The sequence below is a fragment of the Castor canadensis genome, chromosome 7 (assembly GCF_047511655.1).
Source record: "Castor canadensis chromosome 7, mCasCan1.hap1v2, whole genome shotgun sequence".
In the NCBI taxonomy this organism is placed as follows: domain Eukaryota; kingdom Metazoa; phylum Chordata; class Mammalia; order Rodentia; family Castoridae; genus Castor; species Castor canadensis.
The window spans coordinates 8,238,514-8,249,468 of record NC_133392.1 but is presented as its reverse complement, the minus strand read 5'-3'; the positions used below and the strand labels follow the sequence as shown (position 1 = coordinate 8,249,468).

General features: G+C 47.4%; 1 long non-coding RNA gene across 1 annotated transcript; it reads left to right on the top strand.

Moving 5' to 3' along the window:
* Nucleotides 1–805: 805 nt before the first annotated feature.
* LOC141424600 (uncharacterized) lies at nucleotides 806–10,582 on the top strand. The gene is made up of 2 exons (XR_012449473.1): nucleotides 806–906; nucleotides 8,114–10,582. It is a non-coding gene; the product is annotated as an uncharacterized lncRNA (long non-coding RNA).
* The last annotated feature ends 373 nt before the right edge of the window (nucleotides 10,583–10,955 follow it).

Here is a 10,955-nt window from a genome sequence, read left to right as displayed (position 1 = left end):
CCCATCCACCAGCTCTGCCTGAGGGAGGGAGGAAGGCAGCCAGGAGAGATGGGAAAGAGAAGGGAAGGGAAGGTCAAGGCCCCCTCCAGGCCCAGAAGGAAAATCCCCAGCCAGACCTGGTTTTATGGTTTGGCTGAGCCTGCTGAACCTGGGCAGGAACCCCTGGGAGCCACCTGGTTGGGTCAAACTGGGCACCCAGGCTTCTTTCTAGAACCCAGAGTAGCCACTCCTCTTCACTCAGGAAGGCCTCCCAGGAACCTCGTCCTCGCCCCAGTTGCTCCCCAGAGCCTCCTGGGCACCTGGCTAAGATCTGGTTTATTCCCCAAGTCAGCCTGGCCTGTGACCCAGCCACAACAGACTGGGTTCAAGTTTGGACTTCACCTAATAGCAGTGCTACCTCCTTAGGAGCCTTGGTTTTTCACATCTTAGAGGGGATTTAAAAGAGTCTAGTCCCAGGCTCACAGCCAGCCAAGGAATGTGAGCGAACATCTCCCTCCCCTTCCCTACCTGCCAACTGGGCTTGGGGCAGACTTCCTAGTTCACCTTTGTTTCCTTTCATGGGTGTAGTGTGTAGATAGTCAGCAAATGTGTGCTGAAGCCATGAAAAAGGACCTAAAGGAGTAGACCTGGATTGCTTCCCCTCCCAGGCATTAGAATGTAAAGCCACCTTCCCCATCCCCAAGAAACCTGACCAACACAGGCCATCCTGCGGCCATTTCCTCCTTACAAACAATGCAGGCTTCAAACACATTCCCCTCAAACAATAGGAGGAAATGAGGGGAGCTGGGAACACAGCCTGAATATTGCTGAATAGTTCAGAAGCCTGTGCTTAGGATGCTGTGGCGTGAAGAGGAGGAGCCAGGAGACGATTGCCTTGACAGTGAAGGACAACTGGAAATGGCACAGGTTTTGTGTGTGTGGTATGTGTGTGTGTGATGTGTCTGTTATATAGTGTGGTCTGTGTATGTGGTAAATATGTGTAGTGTGTGTGTTTTTGTGGAGTGGGGGGGTATGTGTGTGTGCTTTGTGTGTATTTGTGTGGTGTAATATGTACCATGTATGTGTGTGCTTGTGTGAATATAGGAGGGGGATATGGATAACCTCTGTCTGTCCATCAGATTAGAACCTGGGCTACTGTGGCTCCCAGAAGCTCTCCAGGCAGACAAGGGGCCCCAGGTAGAAAGATGACATCCGGTGAGCTGTGTGACCAGAGCACTGGGGAAGGTATACAGTGCCCAACCTTGAATGCTGTCAGGAAAGCTGGTTCCCATTCTTATCATGGAGGAGCCTAGCTTTGGGGAATGTCACTGACAGAGTAGAAGATTACAAGCTTGGAAACTGCTGAGTGGGCAAACAAGCCCTGGGATTGAACTCTGAGGCCTGAACCAGAGTTTTGCACACTGTTTCCTTTGTTAGGAGAGCTCAGGTTGGAGTTATTCTGAGGGTCAGCACAACTCAGGTTGAGGTGGGAGTCATTAGGACCCCATGCCTCTCTGTCTTCCTCTCTGGGGGGTTGTATTTCCTTCTGTCTCTCCATTTCTCCCTGTCTTTTTGTCTATCTCTGCCTTTCTTTTTCTTTTCCCTGGACCACAGGTTCCACTCCAGTTCCCTCTTTGGTCTGAGATAGCACAGTCCTGAGGTGTTTATGGCCCCACCCTCACTGCCTAATCTCCAGTTCACCTGTTTCAGTCTGCCAGTTAACAAACATCTACAAGGTGCCACCATGCGCCCAGCACCAAGAAGCTAAGGGGACACAGGAAGAGTAGGGCAGGTTGACCCTCATGGGCTTATTTTGTATTCCCAATTCTCGAGGGAAAGAATTTGATTGGCCACTGGGGAAAGGAATGCTGGCCTTGAGTCAGCTTAGTCCATTAACTACAGAAAGAGTCACTTGACACCAAATGTCTAAACTGCAACCTTCAGTGGAGGTGAGCCTATGAGCAGGGCAAACTTGACCCTATACTTGCCTTTGTGAATAATTAATCAGAACACAGCCTTATCCACTCGTTTACACACTGCCCGTGGTGATTTTCACACTAAACCAGCAGAGCTGTGTGGCTGTGACAGACACTATATGGCCTGCAAAGCCGAAAATACTAAGTTTGCTAACCCCTGAACTGGGACAACAGATGTGAAAGTACTGTAGAGATGTAAGGAATTATGGTGCAGTTATGTTGTCCCTCATCCTGCTGGGATGTCACAAGACTCAGCTGGACCCCTCGATAAAGTATCGTACATTCTAGATGTTATTTCCCATGGTGCCAAACTTGTAGGCCATTTGCAGATACAAAACGGTCTGATCTGTCCTGTTCCTGCTGGTTGTAAACACGACCTCTGCTGAGACTCTGTCAAGATGGCAGGAACGCTTGCAAAGATGGAGGAAGATCCAATTGTTCACCCAGATGCTGCGCTCAGCACGTCCTCACCATTGTCTCATTAATCCTTCCAGCAGCCTAATGAGATTTGTTCTGTTGTTAACCAACTTTACAGAAACTGAGGTTTGGGGAAAGCTTCAAAGTATAAGATGATGATCAGGGATGGAACCCACATCTGCGTACACCAGGCTTCTGCCCTTCTGCCTGGGCTGAGTTCTATACAGATCATGTATTCAAGCCATTCACCCAGTTGACATGTGAGTCCATAATCTGTGCAAAACAGTGTGCTGGGTGCTTTGGGGAACAGGAAGAGCAATGAGTAGGACGTAGCCCTTGCTTGTAGAGACACCATCTGGGCTGGATGCAATGCAGAGAAACGCTTGAATGGGAGGCGGAAGAAACCAGCTCCACACAGACGTCCTGATTGAGAACTGTGACTGCAAAACAGATGAACATTCGGGAACATTATCGTTGAAAACAATCTTAGGCAGTATTCATGTCAGTGCAGCAGGAGACTGCCAGCTGTCTCCCAAATCTATCGCTTCATCTGCCCATGCTGGCCTTATAGGAAATGTGACCACGTGACCTCGTTCTCATCAGAGGAGGAGACCAGAAGTAAGATGTGCTGCTTCCCACCTATCCCACCCCCATCGAACCTTCCTGCTCTTTCCCTTTCAGCTCAAGAGAATGGAGATCATGCCATGAGGCCACAGAGGTGTCAAAGATGGCTTTGAAGATGGGAGAGGCACAGACAAAAGGACTCAGTATGGCCCAACCATCCCTTGGAGGATGGCTGCTGGGGTACTTGCATGGGTTGCTACAAGCATGAGAACAAATTTGATCACATTGGCCAGTAAAAACTGGGGCGTTGTTTGTTATAAGGAACTAGTGTCGTCTCATACAACGAACTTTGTGTCATGGCTAAAATCAAATGCAGAGCTTGTTGGGCATTCATGTCCCCAGAGCTCACTCCGGATATCCTGGTCTGAATGTGCACATCTTAAAAAAGCATACTTAGTGATTTTGACATAGACTCTGGTTATGATCTCCCTGCGTCTAGACAAATACCGTCATTTCATATATTTCACAGAAAACAAGACCCTGAGAGGTCATTGTTGCAAGTTCCACACCTGGTCAGGAACAAAGGTGAAACCAGAGTGTAGGTCCCTTGACACCTAATCAATGATAAGACAGCTCCCTGCTCAGGACCCACGTCTGTCACTTCCTGATGACAGTCTTAAACCTCCAATGGCGCTATAGGCAGATTACCCAAGATGACTTTTGTTGATAGGGTTTAGATGAAATCCAGGTATGCAAAAATATTTTGCAGAAGTGTTTCCTGACCTTGTGGAGGGGTAGTTTAAAACATTTCCTGTTTCCATGGCCCTGCCTCACCTTTGAGGTCAGTCCACCTCCCCATTCTCTTGCATGGAGCTGGAGCTTCTCTTGTGCTAGGCGCTGTCCTAGGCCCTCAGGCTTCAAGTCTTGCTGCAGTGTCTCCTTGGCTTCTCTGGCTGCTGTCTGATGCAGACAGTGGAGCATCTGCTCTGAGCATCCCACCTGCAGGGGGAGGACCCAGGAAGATGCCATGCTACCCCAGAGTCTTAACTTTATTTCTGCATCCCTGGGCCTAGATCTAGAGTCTGTTCTAAGTCCAGATCTGCTGAAAGATCTACCAATCTGTCTGATTTCTGGATTGGTAGAGCATCAGAAATTTCACATGTTGTACATTACTATTTTCCCTAGTTGCAGAGTAGTCCTGTGTATAAACTAACATGCTCGGATATATTCTAACTTGATGGAAACCCAACCACCTCTGGTCAACACACACACTTGTCAAACCCATCTCTGCACTGCTCCTCTCAGGTCAGCATCTTGCAAACCCGGCTGTGAGCTACTTAGATCTGGATAGATCTCAACCATCTGCAAGTCATCTGCGTATCTTCCCCTCCCTCTCCTCCACAACACAGCTCAGCACCCTGAGGGCCCAAGCACACAGCAGATGTATTTCTCAGTGTCTGTGAGCTACAGCTCACAGATCCAGCCTGAGGCAGGCACCATCAGATTCTATGTCACCTTTTCTGACAATACTATCTCAGCTGAAGCGCTGGGCACAGCAGTCACCTTCGGGAGCATATCCACCACTGAGTGGGTTTAGATTAATTAGATTTCTGCATTTACCATAGGAAAAAAATTTACCTAGGGAGCGCTGAAGAAAATTCCATTCCATATTTTAGCCACAGCCAAGATTTCTAATTTCCTAATGGATTTTTAACAGGAGAAAAATTACCCCTTAATATGGTATTCTTGCCAGACACCAAGTCTATTCTCATTTTGAGTTGAGCTGAATGACCTCTGGGCTGCAGAGCCCTTGTCTTTCCTCAGTCATTGATCTAAGCACATCCATGGAACTAGAACTTGGCGATGCAGTAGAAGGTGTCCATACAGCAGCTTCTTCCCTGTGCTAGTTGAGCCCCTGGGCTAAAACCCCACAATGCCCATGGGCTAGACCTTCTGGCCAAAGTTCCTGAGGATACGCCTTCCATGCACTTCCTGGGACACCCAGCCCATGCCCTGAGATGGCAGTAGATACCAGCAGTTGGGGAGTTTTAGAGCCTGTGGAGTAAAGAGATTGACTTGTTCAGCCTTCTAGTGAAGGAGGGTCCTGAGGTGGCCTTTAAGGGTAGATTGGATGCAAAGCCAAGATTGAAATCTGAAGTTCTCCCCTCATTCACTTTTCCATTCAGTGGTGGCCCTGGCCTCACTGGATTCATGGTCCATCTCTCTGCTTCCTGGGAACAGACCCTTTGAGGTGGTAGATGAGGAGAGGAAAGGAACAACTCTGCTGGTACTTGCTGTTTTCTAAGGGGCATCTGATGGCTGATGGATTGTCCATCTGATGGCTGATGGACAATCTGATGGATTGTCAATGCCATCAGTTCTCCTAAGAACAGAATTTCTGTTTAGCTCTGATCCCCAGTGCCCGGAGTTTCCCTCAAGAGAAAGGGGTACGGTGCTCTGTTCTGAGCACAACCAAAGAAAGAAGCACCATTTATTTTCCTTTCTAAAACACCCCATCTAAGATTCAAGGGATCCAGAGACCAACAAAGACCAGACAGCTAGTTGTGTTAGCCAGCTAGAGTGGCGACAACAAAGTACCATAGAGCGAGCAAGCAATATTTCTCACAGTTCTGGAGGGTAAAAGTCCAAGATCAGGATGGCACTACAGTTGGATTCTGTTAAGGGTTGTCTCTCTCTCTCTCTCTCTCTCTCTCTCTCTCTCTGCTGGGGATAGAACCCAGAGCCTTGCACATGCTAGGTAAGTATTCTACCAGTGAGTTACACCCCAGGCCCTGATGTCTCTTCTTGTGATGACATTAATCTCATCATGGGGCCTCAGCCTCATGACCTCATCTAAATCTAATCACCTCCCAAAGGCTCCATTTCTAAACACCACCCCAACAAGTGTTAAAGCTTCAGAATACGAATTTGTGGGAGACACAAGTATTCAGTCCATAAAAGCTGTCAGGTGGCAGAGCTGGGACCAACCACTCACTACTATAGTTCAGGCCAAAGTCACCAGCCTGACTGAGGATTCCTTCCTTCCTTCTCCTGTACCCAACATCTAAGAAAGCACAAAATGCCTCTTTACCTGCCTTCAGGGGTCTTGTTTCTAGAAATTTCCACTTTGTTTCCATTTGAAAAGATTTGAGCCTTTCCATAATGGATCTTGTCATCTGTCGCTGGAGCCCTTGGACCTTGTACTCCCTCAAGAGAACCACAGGCTCCTTAGTGACCACCGGCCTTCTCCTGCCAGGTGGCACACACTGTGACCAGCTAGGAAGAGAGTGGTAAACCAGCTGGGATGCTGCATCTCCAAAGCCTTGTTTTCCTCTTCTGGAGAAAGGACCTGAGGAAGTGAGCCTTATGGGCACCTTTGAGTTTAAAGTGTATAATGCAGCCTGGCTGGAGCCTCCTTCCCTTCTTCCCTCCCACCTTCCAGGAAACAGAACCTCTGCCTCCTGTCACCATGCTGTGTGACCTTGACTGGATCACATGCCCCTTCTGTGGCTCCTTATCCATAAATCGAAGTTGTGAATTAGACACTCTGCAAGCCAACTGCACAGGAGCTTGCTAAACACATCCCCCCTGCCCCAGGTCCAGAACTAGCCTAGGAAACCTGCACAAATGAGCTGTTCCTGTGCCATGTTCACCCTGTGAACCACCATTCTGCACAGATCTCCAACAATGGTGCATTTCCCCTTTAACCTTCCCCATTCAGATGACATTTTTCACTCTCAAGTAAGTCCGAGAAGGACAGCCTGTAGGGGCCAAGCCACGTGCAGCATCCTGGGGAATGAGTCATATTCTTTCCTTTCCTTCCTTCTTCCAGGGGGTGACAGACTCCTGCCTGTCAATATGAACCTCTCCCATCTCCTAGGGTGCTGACTCTGCGGCCAGGCACAGGCCATGTATAATTGACAAGCCTCGTCCTCTCTGCACAGAGCCCACGATGGGGGACCATAATGCAGGATGTTAAAAGCTTCCTGGGAAGCTGCTACTACTCTCCAAGAGGGGTAATTAATGTAATAAAGGGCTTTCCAATTATGATTCCTGCTGCAATTAGATTCCCTACAAATCCTCTGAGAGGCTTCCAGAAGCACCCCAGCCTTTAGGGCTGTTCTCTTCCTCTTCCAAATGTTCCGTTTATCAGTAAAGAAACAGATCCACATCATGGGGTCCAGGCCTGTATGCCAGGGACAAGAAGGGAAGGAGGCAGCCTCATCACAGCTACAGACCCCAGAGAGCTGGGCCATGTTCTCAGTCTTTGCCCTTTTCATAACAATCTATTCCTGCTCTCCAAAGTGAAGCCTAAGTGGAGCGAGACTGCCAGGCTCTGAGGCTGGAGAAGCCCAGTCAGAACACAGAAGGTTCTGTGAGCCAGAGCCTCCCAGAAGCCTGGAGAAGCAGGTGGGCAGCAGCTGTGGTGTGCACCTGCACCCCCAGAGAGGTCAGAATCTCACATGGTGTCTCACATATGCACCCAGGCATAGCAGGGCCAGGACTTAAGGCCAAGTTCTCCAAATGCTATTTTTTTCCCCAAGCCCCAAGAGTCACTGGATCACTGTGAACAAACCCCTCCCCTGCTAAGAACCTGCCACCCCTCCCCCCCACCCAAGGCCATTCCAGAACACAGAGAAGCCACACCCTACAGCTTCCCTGGAGTGAAGAAATGGAAGAAGGGAGACTGCAGTCTCGTGTGCACACACACCTCAGCTTGGGGTTGAGATGCACAGGAAACTCAGGACCCTGGACTAGCCTGCTGCAGCCAAGGGAAGTTTAAAGTGACTTTGGAAAATGACTCCATAGTAGGTGCTACAAGAGATATCACTTTGCAGACAGCTCAGCAGGAGGGAGGACCCAGTGGGCAGGGGTCCAACTCAGAGGCTGCAGCTCAAGACTGGTTTGGGGTTTGAGGACCTGGTTAGACCTGATGTGCTGAGTACGGAAATTGAGGCAGCCACCCAGGAATGAAGAGCATCCTAATTTTGTGGGTTGGTGGAAAGGCTGTGGGTTTCTGTGCAGGGCTCATGGGTAGTGAAGGAGATGCCAGGCCAGGAACATGCCTCCAACGGTTGCCCCAATGTTGGGTGGGCTGATGCTGCAGGGAGAGACCCCTTCCTCATTCGATCCTATTTCTCTCTCATTCCCCTCTCTGTCTCCTTTGTGTTCCCCAGGTTTCAAGTCACCACCAGGAATTAACTGGGCACTTTAGTGTCAAGAGGACTGAAGTGAACCTGAAAATAGTAAAATGACAGGATAATGGGAGTTTGAGAGAGAAAAGCAATGAAATGAGAAGATAAAGAAGAAAACAAAATAGCTCAGAAAAGAAACTGAGAAAGTCTTTAGAAATAATGTCACTGATGACATTTCACAGGCACCTTGGGACTTCCCTGCAGACCCTCAGGCAGAAGCTGTTCCTGTCCCTTTCCTTTTGTCACTTTGCCAAATCCCTCCAGAGATGCTGATCTTTCTAGTTACCCTCAGGCTGAAACTTGGAAGTTCCTAGGTATTAAAAAACTAACATGGCCATATGCACTTGTCTTCAAGCAAGAATGAACTAAAATAGAGAATTTTAAAAATCAGCTACTGTGTGATCATTTTTCCTGCCCCACAGCTAAAGCATTTGACATTTTCATTCATTCACTGCACAAATACTTGTCAGGGTCCTATAGGTGCCTGGCTTGATTTGGAAGGTAACGGCACCCTTTAAACCTGCTTAAGTACCACTGCATCTTCCCAACATTTGCACTCTCCCAATCACAGTCAACCAAATTCCATAATTTGTCATCTCTAGAGCAAAACCAAAAGCATTATCCCAGCATAAAATGTCTACACAGAAGTGGCCTGGGCAGAAAGAAAGTGGGAGGTTGTCACCTGGTCACTAAGGCTTGAAACCTCAGCTAAGGCAAGCATGGTGTGTGTATGTGCAGAGGTGGTGTGAGGGGAGGGAAACTCAGAGCAAGCAGCAAATCAAAGTTGGAGATTCCTTTTTAATTTTTGTTTTAGTAAAGGAGAACTCTGTTATTTTCAGTACAGTGATGAGCTACATTGATGCTGTGGTCAAGGACAGACTACATATACAAGAGTGGTCCCAGAAGATTAGATTGCCTTCTCACTGTGCATAAGGACACTTGGTGACGTTTGCAGCACTGTGACTCAGTCACCTGGCATTGCACTTATCAGAATGTACCCCTGCCGTTAAGTGATGACATGTGACTCAATATGCAGTCATTCCTAACAGTATCTGGAAGAAATGAGTAGGTTCCAACATCTTAGAAACTCACACTTACAAAGTAGAGGTAAACATCAAAACAAGATGTTGTTATTATTAATGTAGTCTGAAAGCTTGTTTTTTTAATGCCACCACGTGTCAGCCTCCAGAATGAGGAATTAGACAAACCATGCAAACAACCAAGCACGTAAACACACTCTGACCTTCTGAGAAGGCTACAGGAAGCAAATGGGCAGGAAATGTCACTTAGACTCTGCTAGGAAATGAAGAAATGTGGACCTGCCCAGTTAATTTCAAACGCTGTCACTGTTTGGATGATGCATCGCAGAGGAGGACATCGTCTCCTTCACAGAGTGTCTATCAACCCATTAGTTTCTCTAAGACACCAGGAAACAAGGCATCGATATCATGCAGTATAAAGGCCACAGCTGGATGACCAGGGGAACGCCCCAAAGACTTTTAAAGGGACTTTGGAAAAAGGGTTTGGATGCCTGGCAGCCTTTGCTATGACTGTCTTTCTAACAGTTGTCTTGTATCCTACCCTCAACCCAGCTCAGTGGCCCCTGGAACTGGCCCTCTAGTGGAGTTTGGTCACTACTCAAACCCATCTCCAAGGCCCTGGGGCAGGGAGGACCCAGGCCAGCTCTAACATTGCATCCATATGCATGTTAGACTGGATGATACAGATTTAGGAATACAGCTCCTGCCCACTGCCATTTGACACTCCCACCTCTGTGTGCAAGAGATACTTGTGGCCTGGACTCCATCTTGAATGAAAATAACTCTAGTCTGTCTACTGTCTGGATTGTAGCACCTCAGGAGGAGGGAGAACTCCCTTGTAACCTGTATCTCAATGCCACGGGATATTTGATTAGTTGAATAGATGCCAACTAATTGCATTATAGTTTTTGATTCTTCCAGCCAGCTAAGGGCAATTTTCAAAGGTTTCCTAGCACTTATTCTTGATTTCTTCTACCTAAGAGTGAAACAGACATTTGGTTAGCATTTATGATTGCCAGATCTGGTGCTATGCTGGGGACATAAATGAATGATTCATGGTTGTCTTCCCTCAAGGGGCTTAGAGCCTCATAGACAAGACAGGAAGCAACTGCATCATTTCAACATGGCGCTCTGCTCTACTGGCTCCTTCCCAGTTTTCAGGTCCAACTTCAAAGCCAGCCCTTCAAAGGGTGTGCCCTGAATATCCTATTTAATTCCACCTTTCCTGCTATCTCCATCAAAGGACCTACTGATTTCTTTCATCAATGGCTATGTTTATTATTTGATTATTTATCTATGTATCATCTATCTCCCTACTAGAATTTTAACACCACAAAACAAGACTATTGTCTATTTAGTTTTTCCTTGTAATCCTAGTACCTAGGTACCCAATAAATATTTCTTAAATGAAGGAATATAAAGCATAATTTCTTTGAATACTGCACTAAGATTTGCAGCCCTTCCTGACACAGCACTCTTTGGACCCTTTCTTTGTCTTTGTCTTTGCTTTTCCTTTTAGTATATTATAAGATTAATCATTTGTGTTATTGCTTCTTCTCCCTCCTAGGGTGCACACTCTGTGAGAATAGGGAGTTTTGTCTGTTTTGTACACTGTGGTTTCTTTAGCACCTAGAATGGCACACAGGATAAACATTCAATAAATATTGTTTGAATGAATGAATGACAGTACTGTGCTATGTAGGAGTCAATAGGAAGATAATTTAGCCCACTCTGGGCAGGGGATAGTCACAGAAGCCTTCCTACAGGATATGGCACTTGTGCTT